The following is an 18295-nucleotide window of genomic DNA, read 5'->3' on the forward strand; positions in this document are numbered from 1 at the left end:
ACCATTAGTATTCTGTTTGAGAGCGTGGTCAACAGAGGGCGAACTGGTTTGGCCGGGATCATCCCAGAGTATACGTCCTTAAGGCTCGGTGACATTGAGCTACTTTACAAGCTACAAGCCAGTGAATTTACAATCTACTTGTAAACTCGCCCAGTGTCATCATCGAATTAGCTAACAAGCAGATTTTAAACAATCTACCGCGAAAAGTTGAAAACCGGGCTACTTTACACGGTACACGCTGGCTGTGGGCCGATATGCGTCTGCACAGTAGAGCGATAGTGATGACCTCCCGGTAAAAAAATGAATTAACTAATACGTCCTGTTAGAAAAGTACCAAAAATGACGGTTTCACCTCGCTAGTTTGTTGGCTTCTGAGCGAGTGGATAGTTTTGTGTTATCATTACAATCGCACTAGCTGACTCGCCCACTTTTAAACTCGTCAATAAGCAGCTTGTCAAGTAGCTCAATGTCATCGATGCATTATCCAGGATCCCAGTTGAAGCTTACCAGGACGCACAATACCTATCTGGGATTTTTAGAAAAGCAACAAATATTCCTAAATTTCGAGAATGTCATTTATGTGTCGAGAAATAAACCATGAACAGAATTTCCCGGGAAAAATACGAATTCCTTAGACCAAAAAAACTGTACCTACTTAGGTAGATACTTAATTTCATTATGGGTGGAATTTCTTAGAAATTTCGCAAAAATGTACCGGAATTTTTTGAAAAAAAGTCGACAACCTTCGGCTCCTTGTACCTATGGGTTTTCTGGAGACTCCAAAGTATTAACCAGATAATATGCATAACAAAGCTGTTGCGACATGTAGTGGTAAATTATAATAAAATTGATGCAGTCATAGTGGTATCCAAGGGGGACACCCTAAAAAATGTTCATCGTCGAGCATCTGCGTAAACATTCGATTCATACTAGTACCTATGGAATTTCGTGATGAGATCCGTATTTTAGATTCATCGTGAGGCTCCAAGGCTACATAGGTAAGGTAGGTAAAAGATGACGTGGCAGCGTGCTACAGACGAAAGCTATGAAAATCAATGAACTCACTGCGTTTCGATATCGTCTTGCTCACTGGACCTGGACTCAACTGGCAATTGAAGCGGATGAAAAGGATTAAATTTAACGACGCTGAAGATGCACCGAAGCCTGATGTGATTGGAATGACGCGTGTTAACCATAGCTAATATACCAGTGTTGCCAAGTCAAAATTTTTATTTTCAGTAGAATATGTAAAAAAAAATCAGTAGATTCGACAAAATATCAGTAGATTTCTGTTTTAAACAATAATGCCGAAGGTTCCGATTTTTCATATTCGGCTCGTTTTTTTTAGTGCAAGAACGTAGTGATCGCGCAGGGGCGGCGCGGCGGCGTCTTGCAAAACTCAAACGTATAACCGTGTGTAAAATATTCGTAGACAGTGTCTTTTTTGGGGCATAATACACACGGTTATACGTTTGAGTTTCGCAAGACGCTGCCGCGCCGCGCCCGCCAAATAACTACGGCCGAGCACTTAGGAAAAATATTTCGCCGCGGGCCGCAGGTTTCCAATTTTTCATAGTCGACATGTTTTGTAGTGTGACTCGCGGATGGCGGGAATTTTGTGGAATGAAGAAATATCAGTAGATTTCATAAACTATCAGTATATTCAGTACATTGCCAAAAATATCAAAAAATACCAGTAGATCTACTGAAATTTCAGTAGACATGGCAGCACTGTAATTTACTTTTAAGCCGGCGCCATTGGCACGCAAGTCAGACGATACAGTCTTCGGACTTTTTTTTCGCCTGGAGCACCCCAGACCTGCGGACTTTTTAATCCGCAGACCAGGCTCGTTGGATTTCAAACATGTTTGATATTTTTGCCAGACTTCGTCAGTCGATCACTATGCAAATTCGATTTGACATTAATACGCAATCATTCGGACCGAAAAAAAATCTGTAATTGTTTTAAACATTTTCATTGATTAATTTGTTAATTTACACATTAGAAAATGAGAGATTTACCTATCAATTATTTTTTTATTTGTATTTATGAAATTCATAAAAGAAATCGTAAAACTTGTGTTGTTTTCACTGCTATATTATTTTATGCAAGTCTACATATAAATAACACAAAATTTTAGGATTATCGGAAGACATTACGAGAATCCTAACTTTTCACTTTTCACTTTTGACAGCTCGACTTTTTTATTCGTTCGTTGATCAGTAGCAGAGCATAGACAAATCGGACGATTTATTGTCCTCGGACTTTTGGCTCGCCAATGGAGCGCTGGCAGCAGTGGCGCACCCAGGATTTAATATTGGGGGGGCCCAAGGAGGAGAATGTAAAGTAGTCCTATAGGCTCTTTTTCTTCTTCACAGCCTAATTTCTCGTTTATCAGTTTTTTGTCTATTGCACTTGGTGTACCTATACCATGGTCCCCACATCCTGAAGCGGGTCCTCAGGCTAGGATATTGGGGGCCCCCTACCTACCGCTAAGATTAAAGGCAGTGTGAAACACTACATTAACGTTTATCAAATTGTGTTTTAGTTCAAATTGAGGGTACTTATACAGTGAATTATTGGCGATTTTTAATACATCTTCTTTAATAATGGAGCTGTCGAGTATTGACACATAATAATCAAAAAATATATTGCACAATTATATAAGTAATTGAAAATGTTCATGGCCATGAAGTATAATAGCGCCGCAGGCGACTTTTTTGCTATTAAAGCTAATTTATGATATGTGTTTATCTCACTTATCTGGTCAACCCGACACGCCGGGCTCCCAGACTAGAGCCCTGTCAGCCCTCCCCAGCCATGACCTACACCACTCCGGAATTCGGGTGGACACCGAGATTTTTTTGTCAGTTCCATTAGAGATTGGGTTTCTAAAAAAACCTGACATTAGTGTTTCGAAATTTTTGTATTAGAAATTAAAATCTAAGAAATTTTTCTAAAAAGGGTGCTGGAGAATTATTACAAATCATTTTTTTGCCGTGTTTTTATTTGTCTAAGCCCAAAGGTATAGTTAATTGGCTTTCAATTTCAATGTTTAAAATCATTCTGATAATTTTCATTTTTGGGGGGTCCCAGGGCCCCTTGCCCCCCCCCCCTCCTGGGTGCGCAACTGGCTGGCAGTATGTGTACACTCACTACACTCTAAGAGCGGCATGCACAATCTAAGATTTCGATCCTAAGGATAAGTCGCCGAAAAGCATGACTTAACTATAGACAATCCTGATTATAGAGTTAATTAATGTTTAACCATAGACTACTTTTGTTATGAACACGCCCCCTTCTGTATTACCATTTACCACTGACAGCCGCTGTCAAAATAAATTCGCATGTCTATAAAACAGTCCATACACTCAAATTCATTTAACAATATATGGATATTGATAGTGTTAATTCGTTTGGCATGTACTTGCAGAATATTATTTTACTTTTATACGCCAGCCCGCAGAAATACAAGATGCCAGGTGATAGAATGACACTTGACGCTAGTGTTACCATGTTAAAAAGATATCTTGCGGTGCCTGTGGTATAACGTATAATGACTTATAACGGAAACATAAGAGTATTATAATTAAATATTTATATGTATTTATAGTTATTGCATTTATAAAATGCAGTTGTCATATTTTTGTCATCGTTTAACAATTATAAAATAATTTACCTAAACTATAGGAAAGAGAATTTTTAAATATGATATTATTTTCAATAGAAATGATCTTAACTAAGGACAATGTTTCTGCATAGTGCTTTCTGCTAAGGAAATTTTAGTTTTGACAAATGTTTCTGCATTCCGCTCTAACATTATGACAACAATAGAGTTGTCCATAAAAGTATCTATTTTCGTTCGACACCGATAACGGTATTTTACAATGTCTTTCCGAAAAATATCCCTCGTGGACAAACATCATTTGATATCGATATTCACAAATATCAATACCTTTCTTCCGATAAAGGACTTTTTAGACGTCAATTCTGTGTCCTTCAGTCAAGGTTTCAGTTTTAGTGTGTTATGTTTTTAAATGGTGTATTTAGACCGGCGATTTCCAAACTGAGAGGTGCGCCTCCCTGGGGAGCCGCAGAACAATGCAAAAGGAGGCGCAATCAAGATGATGAATTTGGATTGACTACTAACTATTGAAAAGAAAAAAAAATGTTTAGATTATCATTCGATACTACACTGCAACAAAAATGACAGAATGAAACCCTAATTCAACTTTAATTGAATCGAAGTGAAGAATATAATACATTGTATAACACAATATTATATTACATTCATTTTTAAATGGAGGCGTAGTAACATAAAGTTTGGAAACCACTGATTTAGACGATCCGTTCAGTCGTCACTCAGTTGACAGTTCATTTGGGACATGGCGATGTAGGAAGAGTCTGTATTCTATAAGTTCACGTCACGTCATTCGCGGACGGAGAGCATTGTGCCATCGTGTTCGACTGTTGCAAGTTTTCAATGGGAGAGAACGAGGGAATTCAGTGCTGAATGCTGAAGCGGGGGGGAAACCGCACGCCAGCTTATAGAAGACAGACTCTATATTTACGTATTATGTAGGTATCCAGTAAAAAATAATATTGTAGCGCGGGACCTCCGAATACTTTCTCCCTCGCACATCGGCCGTCGCCTACGGTCAACGCGGGCGCCCCCACCTCAGCGCGTTCCCACTGTCGAGGCGTTTCCCACCGAAGCGCACCGGCGTTTTCAGCTGGACGGCGAAGAAGGGGTCGCCTAGTAGTTGGCAATATAAGGCAAAGACGGCCTTGAACAAATCAGTTAACATTGAGCCAGCTTGGCCTTGACTCAGCATACTAGTCTTGCTTGGTATGAAAACGATATACGCGGCTTTCCGTAACTCTATCAGACCATAGTGAGCTAGTCTTGCAGACCCAGCTCAACACAGTAGGCTTGCTTACTCTGACAACGGTATACACGGCTTTCCGTAACCCTATCAGTGTACAGTGAGCTATTATGGTGAGCCAGGCACGAGATCAGGTTTCGCCATAGTTTCGCCTTCAACAACACAACGAACCCTTACGAATTTATTTATTAAGGAAGTACCTACATTCACCCTTATAATATATTTTTATTTTTTATAATACCCTTCTAAACATATTTATTGGTATAATGCAGTGCCTTTATTTGAAAAAATAATAATATTTCAATCGAAATTAGAAAAGTAGTATGAAATAATTACAAGTTAAAAAGAACTTTTTATATACAACGTTTTTTAAATTTTCTGTTGAATTATTATGCTCAATATGGTCAAACTTGTACTTGATATGAAGTAAACAAAAAAAACAAACAAACAAACAAATATAGAATACTGAAATGTGATTTTGATTTCCATAGTTAATATATATTAATAATCTAGTTGCTAGGACCACCCACTTAGCAACCAATATTAGTGGATTGGATTAAGGATTTCTTCCAACAACCAAAACAGAATTAACTGAAAATGAATTCAATTATTCCACTTAAAGATGGCTAAAAGTAATAAAAGACTGCATTGACATCGTGTTTTGATGTATTCTAAAAGTTTCAAATGTCTAGGTAGTCGGAAAATTAATTAAAAATCGATTGCAAGATTTGTACTGGATAAACAACCACCAGACAAGAGTCCTGACCTGAGCCAGCCAAATAAGAATACGAGCTAATAAAAACGTTGTTGTAAAATACGACAACAGACCATGTCGTCGTACTGCCTGAATTATACGGACATGTCTAAAAGCTCAGTGTTCAGTTGTTTATTCGTTTAAAGAGACACCATTTTGTAGTTGTTTTTACAATGATACAAAATGGTTATTTCAGTGTATGGCTAAAAACATCAATTCTCAGGGCAGCTATTTGTATGTTTGGCTTTCTGTGGTAGGATCAGTTAAGGTAGGTATATGTTTTTTGATGTTTTTTAAATGTTAGTAAAATCTCCGTAAATTCTCAACTTATAGGTCTCTCGATAGGTCCCATGAGAATTGATATTTTGAGACTTATCCACATAATATCCACGCCATGGATAGATTCATTGTATGCACCTGTACACATTTTGAGGATATATTATATATAATTTAATAATATTAATTTAGTTATCTACATTATGAATTTAGTATATAATAGTTTTGCGTCATTCTCGGATAAACACAGTGTGCGAGAAACGAATATTTAATTGAGAGATTATATTTTTTGTAAACTGCTTGGTTGAAAGCTTTGATATCGACTACTTGATTACTAAGTACAAATGACGAATTCTTAATTATCGGCTACGTTCTATTTTACGTTGATAACGTTACTATAAATTAAATTCGCTAAATTGATACCTAAATTAATTAGGTAGGTAAGTACACAACAGAAACGAAACCTATGTAGGTACCTACTTCCATATTATTTGGTATTTTTTTTCATATTCGTACATCGTAGGAAGCTTCTCTTTTATTGGCGATGTGGTGTCATTTTAACTGGTAACTCTAAAAATGGATACGATGGAAAACGCACCCTGCTTCAGTTTTTACATTTATACATCAGTTTAACTGACAGCTTGACTGAAACGGAGACTGAACGGACAACAAAACTGATCGCTTAAAAGCACCTTATGGTACCGTTATCGATATTTTCTTTCGATACGTTCCCGGTACTTTTCTTTCGATGTGACAGCTCTACTCTGTGACCAAACCGGATAATTTACAAAAAGCTTTACGCTTCAGTACCGGGAATACCCTACTAACAAAATAATTTATCCCGTTTACCAGTGTTACCATCTTTCGAAAGTCGACGTACAAAACCTCAGGTATACGTATCATTGAAACCGAATCAAACAAATCAAACTAAACCATAGACAATATACCTACAAAATGTATGAGTAGAAAGTAGACCGGAAATGGCTTGAGATTTGACGTTTGGTTCAGCGTATCATTGAAAATTAAACCGTTTTCGGACCATCAGAAATGGTTTGACATGATCGGTCACATATATGTCAAAAATCCCGTTTCTTATGTTGGCATCCTGTGTCACAGAGTGTAAATACGATGTCATAGACTGTCACATATATGTCAAACGATCTATGACAGCCTTCTATGTCATGGATTTTCGGCTCAGTGTAAACACCTCGGTAATTTTGTGTGACACTCGTTCCATGTCTGTGACATCTATGCCAAACATGTTGTCATATATTATTGTTTACGTGTCATAGATCGCGCGGGAAGTGTTTTTTCTGTCTTTGATTTCAAACGCCATCTTGACAATCTTGACTATAACAACGAAACAGAATACCTACCTAGTAAAAAATGGAGAAAAGAAGTCGCAAAATCGTGTTGGAGTGGACGGATGAAGCAATTATTAATTTAATAAGATTTGTGGAAGATAATCCATTATTGTGGGATTGTACACTGACTATAAATTACTACTACTTTATATACGTATATATGCTATAATAAATTATTACTACTTAGTGAATTCACGCGAATTTTTTTAAGAAAAATACCTCTTCGGTACTTAATCATCTGGACGGGCGATAGTTTTAATTTTGAACAGCGGCTCCGCAACGGAGGCCCTGAATATTTTTCGAACTTTTATTTTATTGGCCATCGGTTTCCAAAGCTTCATCGTGATGGCTCCGTGCGCTTCATAATAATACTTGTATAAATAACAATGATAACTTTGTTTGAATTATGTGAACTTTAATAATTTGTGAACAATTGTTAACTCTGACTTTATATTTTTTGTAGAACTGAATAATAATTAATTATGTGAACGAATAAACAACCATTTGACTATATTTAAAAATAAACGCTGTCAATTAATCGTGGACAATATAAGAGTTTAATTAGTTTCTGGCGAGTTTTATTAAGTTAAACTTAAATAATTATGTTAAATTATTAGAGGTTTATCTGTTTATAAAATAAGCAAGAAGGTAGGTATCTACTGTACTTTTAAATTATAGTATAAATTTTCTACACCACTTGGGAATTTGTAATTAAAAAACTGGCAACCCGTCACACGGAATTTTGGTACTTCCCGGCAGCATTTCCGTCATACGAATTTGATAGGGTTGTCATATCGATAGAATGCGTATCGTTACATGATATCGGTACGTACCGAATGAAAGTAACGGATTCTGATATCGTAACTATCTGAAGATAGGTATAATTATATACCTACCCACTTGCAAGTCAAATTTAATATTACAAAAATTAAAAAGTAAGTACATCTAGATAATTACGACAATTGATAAGAATTGGAATCTAGACGCATTCGTTTTATAATTACGTTCATTTGGTGAAGAAATTTTAGTGGTGATCATGCTAGGGACTTGGACACAGAACAGGTTAATAAATGTAAATTAATGTAAACGCCATCGCTAATATGAAGCAGGTTATTTTATGGCGGTCAAGCCTAAAACCCAAATATAACAAATCATACCGACGGCACTCAATATTGTATGCACGTTATATTTACGTAACAAACTTTAATGCATATTATTATCATACAGATGTAACTATTGAAAATAACATTTTCTAACACATGTTTTAGATTATCCCATATTTTTCCACACTAGAGATCTGTTGCTGTTATACGACACCCAGTAGGGTATGCCAGTTACTATTAATTTTGTGTTCCCTGGACTGGTAAACCAGTGACGTTTCTTATCCAGACTTAAAATGTGACCCCTTTCCTTTTTAGACTCAAATTGTATGCAAAATTGTAAGGTGCACTCATATTATCATCTACTGAGGATATGGGAATTTCTACAAAATCTACTCTCAAGCGGCTGTAGTTTCAGGCACATGAAAGTCTGAAATGATGACTAGTTTGGAGGTCCCCTTATAATTAAAAAAAACTACGATGCCGGTACTTTCTAATGAAATCTTTCTAGTGAAATATTTACCTTTTTCAAATGTTGTAATAATCGCATTTGTTCCTTCGTTTGCCTCCCCTAAGCAAGGCATAACCCACTTACCCTCATGGGACGTCACCGTGGAAGACTTATATATTTTTAAAACATCTGGGATTCTTTGAATTATCAATAAAAATAGTGGGTCTGTTTAGTCTGGTCCTAGTGAACTGGTTTTGTACCCAGCTGCAGTGTTTTAGGTTACGTGTCGTACTAAAGATTCGCTGGGAATGAACTACACGAAAATACACGGCTCTGGATCTCTACTCCCTACCTTGTGTGCGCGACTGATTGTTCCGGTTGTTATTCTTCACTGCATTTATATCAAGCCCAATGCATCGCTTTTTTGGCTTCGACCCTATACATTTTCTTACTGTGCACAGTACAATCATGCACGTGTAAACGGGGTTAATCCATCGCTTTCTTTAGCTTGGACCCGGTGCAATTATGTCATGTTTTCTGTCAAAAATATGTAACTTCACGCTAATGTGGTTTATTAACTAATTAACTTAACTAGGAAAATAGTATTCAATAATTCGATATTGACAAGAAAGTATTGAAGTATTGATCGAAAGGTATCATTACTTTTTTAACAGCCCTAATTCTGTAAGGTTGATTCAAGCCAGTGTTGCCAACCGTACTATAATTATAGTATTTGTACTATAATTTTGGTCCGTGTACTATGTACGATATAAAACAGGTATAGTACGCCCAAAATACTATAATTTTGAATATCGGAAAAAATATGTAAAAATTACTAAAATTTCGATATTTCCGTTCGATAAATTGGTGCAAAGTACTATAATTTCGCAATATAAGAAGATTTAGAGAACTTGGAAAAAAAATTGCTCGAAAAACGTAAAAAAATCCCTTGACTTCAGTTTAAAATGAAATTTCTTGAATTCTTCAGTAAACATTTTTGGTGGCAAGAGAAACCTAAATAAAAAGGGGTCTCGGAGTTTCTCAAATTCTCTGTTATTTTTTTTCTGAGAAACAAAAAACCTATATATTTTCAATAGATGGCAACGCGTACTATATTTTTTCCCCTAATACTATAATTTTGGAGGCTCTGTACTATAATTCCACTTTGTAAAGATGGCAACACTGATTCAAGCGGGTGCAAGCAGTGTTGCCAACCGTACTATAATTATAGTATTTGTACTATAATTTTGGTCCGCGTACTATGTACGATATAAAATAGGTATAGTACGCCCAAAATACTATAATTTTGAAAATCGTACTATAATTTTTTATAAAAGTACTACAATTCTGCATTAAAACTGCTAAAAAAAACAAGTCGACTATGAAAAATCGGGAACCTGCGGCCCGCGACGAAATATTTTTCCTAAAAAAAACAAGCCGACCATGAAAATTTGGGAACCTGCGGCCCGCGACGAAATATTTTTCCTAATAAAAACGAGCCGACTATGAAAAATTGGGAAAATTTTCATTTTCAACAGATGACAACGCGTACTATATTTTATCTCCAAATACTATAATTTTGGAGGCTCTGTACTATAATTCCACTTTTAAAATATGGCAACACTGGGTGCAAGCAACACTGCCACGTCCCCTCCGTCCGGCCATCCATTTTCATTGGGGCAATCTACTTCTTATATCAGTTTGACATTTCTCTTGACTTATTGATGAATTCAGTGGAAAAGAAGTACACAATTGGCAAACAGTTTAGTGTATACTGTATGTATAGTATCTATGAACATGGTGTGATGTACTGAGCTGAGAAACAAAGAAATAATTGAAAGAAACGACTCCATCCATTCTTCAACCGGAACGATTCGGATGTGTTGACAGCTTGAAAGTTGTGTTTCCCATCAACCAAGGATTGCATAGATTTTCTGTCTGTAATATCTCGCTAAAATATCTGTAAGTATTCATTCACTTAACTGTCAAATCATCTTTCATATTAGGTAGGTATTTACCTACCTACTCAAACTTATGAACTATTTTTAATGTCCACTCCAATGACTTTTATATGGACGAAGCATCTGGAAAAAAAATAACACTCACTTTTTTATCGGGTCTGCCGAATAGCATAATCTGTTCTAACGCCATTAGGTGATATTGCTATAAATTCGCGATGCTTTTTGAAAATGAACATTGACAATAGAAACACTGTTCTAACGCCATTGCAATAAAGGTGATATTGCTATAAATTCCCGATGCGTGATATCGCATAATGGAAATTGCGAAATTTTGTCACGTGACGTCTACTTATACATGTGCAAATGTCGCTATGCGCTAATTTACTTGCTAGCTACTGTACTGAGTGCGTTGTCCATTAATAATGTCATTGGTCCACTCCTTGTTAATAACTGCAGACAAGTATCTACCTACTATCATTCTCTATTTATCAGTGTTTCTCAAGCGGGCCATGTGGCTACTTTTGGACCACAAGAGAAAACTCAACCTTTGGGGGGTCACTGTCAGAATAAAATCTTAAATATAAGTAAGTACTTATGCGTCGATGACATTGAGCTACTTTACAAGCTACAAGCCAGCGAATTTACAATCTGCTTGTAAACTCGCCCGGTGTCATCATCGAACTAGCTAACAACCAGATTGTAAACAATCTACCGAGAAAAGTTAAAAGCTGGGCTACTTTACTCGCTACTCGCTGGCCTGTGGGCCATTCTGCATCTGCGCAGTAGAGTGATGGTGGTGAACCATCCGCTAAAAAAACTAACACTCGATACGTTCTGTTAAATAGTACCAAAAATGACGGTTTCAACTTGCTAGCTTGTTGGCTTCTGAGCGAGTGGAAAGTTTTGTGTGTCATCATCACAATGCACTAGCTGACTCGCCCGCTATTAAACTTGCCGACTAGCAGCTTGTAAAGTAGCTCAATGTCATCGACGCATTAGTACCTATATGAAAATCAATTATGACGTCACACGACTTTGGCTATTTTTAACCACCCCCTATCGTCACATAACCTCTTACCCCCTGTCTATATTATCCAACATTCTTGACACCCCCCCTTTAATGTAAAATACAGAAAAATATTTATTTTTATTTTTTAATTCCTGATCCCGAGTAGCAATAAATTTGGAGAAGCCTAATAGTAAGTACAGACGCACGTTCTTGCTCGATGGTTTTACGTTGATTCCAACATGTCTCAACGTGTGTACCATCTGGCTCGTTTTTTGTTCGACATTGAACAAATTGCGCTAACCGAACAAGATTGAAGGTCTATAATTCTTGCGCGATCTAATTTGAGTGAGAGAGTGAGGACTCACCGGCAAGGCTAGTGTGGCCTCTCTCTCACTCGTGGTCGAAGTCGTGGCGGTACGACGGTGGCCTCACAGCGTCTTGTGTCGAGTTGCTCGACTGTGTGCGCAATGACAAGCATGCTTCCAAGTCAACATGCTCGATCGAGCAAAACCGTCGAGCAAGAACGTGCATGGGTACTTGTGATTTCGTTTATTTGAATATGGTTACATGTAAATTGTATGTAAAATATTTCACCTTGGCGCAGTTCGGCGTGAGCTTTCTTATCGGAAAGAGATGACCGTATACTATACGGTCTCCAATTTTATTAGATTCAATATGAACACTTATTCAATTTTCATGGCTGATTTTGGCAAAATTCAAGAATGAAAACCTAACCTAACCAAACCAAACAAATAGCCCTATATATCGGCTACAGTACTCTCTCAGTGATCTGCCACCCCAAAATCAGACAAGTTTCCAATTAGTGAAAACGGCGGATTATAGTGCATAATATTGTAAAAATTAAGACAGATATTTCGAAAAATACTTTTTATTGAGATATTTGTACTACTTACGTAGTGAATTATGTATTAAATTATACATATTAATTATAAACTAAGTTTATTAACTACACACATATTAAACAGTAAATGGCTTGGCACAACTACTTGTTCAGTATTGTTTGTTTATTTAACACGGTGAATGTGTTGACGGTTGCATTATTTTTCTCTGCCCATTAATTAATGGTAACGCGTCAGTCCCAGCCAGTGCATCTTCTGATTTGACTGTATGAGCTGCAGTAGGTTGACAATTATTGCCTTCATCCTCAGAAACCAAGCTTCTTGATGTATTTATTAGCTCGTCTTCAGTTGAAAGCAGCGTATACTCCTCAGAACTAAGTCTTCCGGTTCCCAGTTTTCATCATCTTGATCCATGGAGAGCCACCGCTTTTATCACGATTAAATAGGCACGCGGAAGACTACTAAATTTTACATACGAATACCGGCGGATTATAGAGCTTGATTTGTGATTTTGACTAGTAAAAAAATGGCGGATTATGGTAGTTGTCGGATAATCGAGCGACGGATAACTGAGAGAGTACTGTATTTTCAAAATTTGTTTGCTGCGGCTTCCTGTAAACCAACAAGAACCGTGTTTTATTTAGACGTTAATTTTATGTCAGTACTATACGACCTAATGAGGTTGGACGGTCTTTAATATACGACCATATTATATTTCCGATACAACATTTCACGGCGAAGTGTGATATGGCGAACTGCATACATGCAAATTTCCGGACACGCAATCATAAGGGGGCCATTGGCTAAAAAGGTTAAGAAACACTGGTCTATATTTGTATTGACTTCATGTTTATCAAATGAGGTACCTATTTGAACCAAGTATCTATTTTTACCACGTTTTTATTACATCGTATTCTTGTTTGTCCGGTAATTTTTTTTTCTTGTTTGTCCAAGATTTTTAACTAACTTCCCGACTAGCTAGACATTTGAAACTTTTAGAATATGTCAGAACACGACGACAATGCATTCTTTTAATACTTTTGGCCATCTTTAAGCAGAATTGAATTCATTTTCAGTTAATTCTGTTTTATATGTTTCGAAAAAAAATCTTTAAAAGTAATATTTACTACTCACTATTATTGGTTGCTAAGTGGGTGCCTAGCAACTAAATTATTAATATATACGTGCGTTACTATGGAAATCAATATGAAATGTCAAAATGACATTTCTGTATTCTATAATATTTATTCAGTATTTCTATCAAGTACAATAAAAAGTTTTTATTAATACATAGAATTGTCAAGTTTATATGATTCAACAGAAAATTTAAAAGTTCTTTTTATCTTGTAATTATTAATTACCTACCATAGACTCATTCTCTTTGTGCTCATAATTTATTGTTCTATTGTATTAAAAATTTTGAGCCCCAAATTGATAACAAGTAAAAATGGATCTTGTCGTTTTACTTACAGGAAGGCGAATAAATTTTTAAAATAGCCGATACACTGGATTATTTGTTAGTTTGTTCCCTCCTGACTTCCTGTAAACCGACTAGTACCGAAATAATTTTCTTCTGAACTAAAGTTTCAGGTTGAAATTCAGAAATAATCGATAGGTATTGGTATAATACCTAAAAATGGATGAAGTTTTGTATACTATAGACAACTTTTATCGACATCTTGAATTTATGGTGAATAACGGTGAAGCTCGAAGCTTTTTTCAAGAGCTCCAGAGAGTCGATTCTGAAGCTCAAAAAGTTGAAATGGTCTATAATTTCTTAAAACATAAAAACCTCTTTACTATAAAAATTGAAATCAAAAAGTCTGCGGAGAAGTCGGCTTCGTTTCGAAATATTGGCAATGATTATTTCAAGAAAAGTGATTTTAACAATGCTCTGGAAAACTACAACCGAGCCATTTGCCATGCTCCAAATCTGTCAAGAGAACTATCATTGGCGTTCGGTAACAGGTCAGCTGTGAATTTTACGTTTAAGAATTACAGAGAATGCATAAGTGATATAGAGCACGCACTAGCGGTCGGCTATGATGAGAACTTGAAGCCCAAACTTTTCAAACGAAAGGCCATGTCTGAGGAGGCCATTGCGGTCCTAGATGAAACGGATGATATAGAAATGCAATGCAAACTGCAGTTCCGACTATCCAAGGAGCGGAGTCCTTTGATTCCTTGTGCCGCGAATAACATTGAGATAGCTTATAATGAGAAAATGGGTCGAATGATCGTTGCTACAGATGATATAAAAGTTGGAGATGTCGTGGTGAGAGAACAGCCATACTGTACTGTTTTATTGGAGCCATTCTATTCACAAAACTGTTACGAATGTTTCAAAATGAGCGATTCATTACTTCCGTGTGAGCATTGTTGTATAGTAATGTTCTGCAGCGATGTATGTCGGAAGACATGTTGGGAAAGATTTCATAAAATCGAATGTCCTATAATGCCCCTCATTGTGACTATGAAATTTGCTAATCAGGAATTGATGGCTATTCGAACAGTGATACAAGCGAAATGCACTCTGTCATCTTGGGGAACACTAATTACGACTATCAACACGGCAAAATCAGAAACGAATCCTCTGTACCGAGGATTTTCAAGGAAAATCGATTCTGACGGAAACGAAACATTGCTTTTCGATTCTTTAAGCTATACACCTATCTATACTCTGGCGACGATTATTGAAACGTGGTCTATAAGCGAAATATTCCGAATGAGTGTCACTGCCGCAGTATTCTTACATTTTCTCATCGAGTATACTGACTTCTTTTCTGATTGTGTCGACAATGGTCGCGAAGATGTCAATAATGTCGAAGTCGATCGAAACAAATGTATCAAACTTACAGGAGGGCTTTTGGTACACCATTTCATGACAGCTGCTACAAATGCGCATGGAATAGAAGCTCTTGCGGAAAATGCCGAGAACGATTTTGTTGATAATGTACAATGGGGATCAGGTGCATATGCATTTGCAAGTCTCTTCAATCATTCATGTGCTTCAAATGTTATACGAGAATATAATGGCACAACTGTATCAGTTATTGCTGTGAGACCTATTAAAAAGGCGGAACAACTCTTTGATAATTATGGGTAAGTTAAAAAAAATCTTTTCATTTTAATAATCCCTGTATTAAGTGGGGATTACGTCATTATGATCACGTCACGTGCATGGCGACAAATTTATTAAGTATATAGTTTCATCATTCCTCAGATTATTTTGAATGATCACTATCTCTATAAATTTAATGATGGAGAGTGCCAGCTCGAATGTATTAGTATTTTGAATTATTATTCATTATTCATGCTAATTTCAATTAATTTCTATGTCTACATTAAAATTACTTGCGATATTACTTCCATAGATAATATTTTGAACAGAGCCCAACAAGCAGATCATAGATAATAGACGTAAAGACCAGACATAGATAATAATTTCATAGAAAACCCATAAAAACCCATAAAAAACAAAGATCAGGCGATGTCACGCAGTACACGCACAGTGATCTCATTATTGTTGACAATGATCGTTTAATGGTTCAAAAAGTGCTACGGGATGGGAGCATCAGTCTGATAACATTTTAAATACCTACCAAGAAGAACGACATTACACACTTTTATCCCGTAGCGACAGGTTATTGTTACAGCACGTGACTACATTTTTTCTCAGTGTGCCATTAATATTTCTTTTTGCAAAGATAGTTATCATAATAGACTTCTGACATTCAAAATATAATTCTATAATAGGTACTGTATGTAAAAAAGGAAAAGGGAGATAAGTCTAAAATGACTACTTTTCAGAAGAGCTAAAAGAAGCCTCAGTTTTCGTTAATTTCATGTTTCTGTGTGAAATTACTAATTCAAAAGGGTTGATTTGATTCGCCTTTTTTCATGTTATGGACCAGAGCAGCTATTCTTGACAGTTTAGCATGTTTCTGTTATTTTCATTGGTCCAAATTAATACGGAAGCCATTCCATACACAAAGCAGTTATCAGCGGCTATTGGCGGTTATCTACAATAATTGGTAAATTCGTAATTCGGCAAAATTTTAAGTTGGTCGACATGTCATGTGAAATACGTTTCTTATTTGCGAACTTCGGTCATTTTCGTACTGGCGTATCTATGACTTACAATATAATATTCGAGAATATCTGTGTATTTAGATCATGACCCCCACATCCGGGCCCTCTACCTATCGCTAGGGTTAAAAGCAGTGTGACGCTCTACAGAGTCTTTTTCCAAATGGTGAAGTTTTCAAATATCGACTTACAATAATCAAAATTTGCATCAAAAAATCACATATTTTAAAATGTTAACATTCTTTAAGTAAAATAGCGTTTAAATAAATAACTTTTTTACCATTAGATCAAATTTGTGATGTTTGTTTAACTTATTTATAAGGTAGTTGCGCCACGCGGGGTCCCCTCAGAGCCCGGGCCCCCAGGCTAGAGCTCTGTTAGCCCCCCCCCCTTGTGGGGTCCATGATTTAGAATATTTAGATACATGATTATGAATATCTTGTACAGAAAGCGTAGAAGCTTTTATTTTTATAGCCAATAGCCAATTATCGATTAAAACTTTGACTAAACCGCAACCAGATTTTTTGCGCTCAGCGATCTCAATCCTATTCTTTCGTTCATCGGGTGTTTCTGTCATTATTTTCAAAAGTCCACCTCTTCTAAAATTTTCCAATTTCGTAACAGCACCCCAGTGTACTTTTTGACTTAAATGCCTTTAAGTTTAATATGCGACCTCCATTCAATCCACTTCTTTCCAGACGTGAATTCTCCTTGCATATTTACTGCGGAGCATATGATGCGTTTGACACAATCATCTGTTTCCGAATAAACAAATGTATCACCAATTTTAACTTTTTGCGAATGCATTGAAGATGGCATTTCTATTTCGACGATACCATCCACAGACGAGCCATTCCAAATTAAATGTATCGCAGGATTTCTTTTTAATGATCACATTTGAAATATCACATCCACTCCTTTTTGACATTTTTCGGGGATAAGTTTTCTATAATTAATAAGTATAATAATTGTACTATATTATATTATGTAACTGTGCAAGCAATCGTATTGTTCACTTGAATTGTTTATTACGTACACTAAACACACCTGTAGTAATTTATTACAAAAATTGATTATTAGTTTTTTATTATAAATATCTTTGCAAGTTGAAACATGGCAAAGACTAAGAAATGTAGAGGACCCGGCACGTAGGTGGTCATTGCTAAACACTAAAATAGGTACGTATCTTTTTTTCGTATACTTTGGCATGCGATAGAACGGGACGGATATGGTGATCCCTTCTTGAAACTTTATTTTACAATATTTTTGTGGGAGGACTGTGCGGGGGATGAAAACATGTGTGCGGACATATTTTGGTAGGTGTGCGCGCGCACACATTAGAGGGAACATTGATACTAGTCACTCGATATTTGACAGCTCGCGGGGATTTATAAATCAGGGCCGTGACGTAATTATTTTTCACAACAGCCACATCTTGCATCTTTATTCTCAATATGTAATTAAAGTACTCTATCTCGCTCTAAAAGTTATCACAGCCAAGAGAGGGGCTGTTAAGAGATAGCACTTTTTGACAGTTCAGAGGG

This window comes from Rhyacophila brunnea, unplaced genomic scaffold (genome assembly GCF_057557595.1).
Source record: "Rhyacophila brunnea isolate RB1 unplaced genomic scaffold, BYU_Rbru_1.0 scaffold_23, whole genome shotgun sequence".
NCBI lineage: Eukaryota > Metazoa > Arthropoda > Insecta > Trichoptera > Rhyacophilidae > Rhyacophila > Rhyacophila brunnea.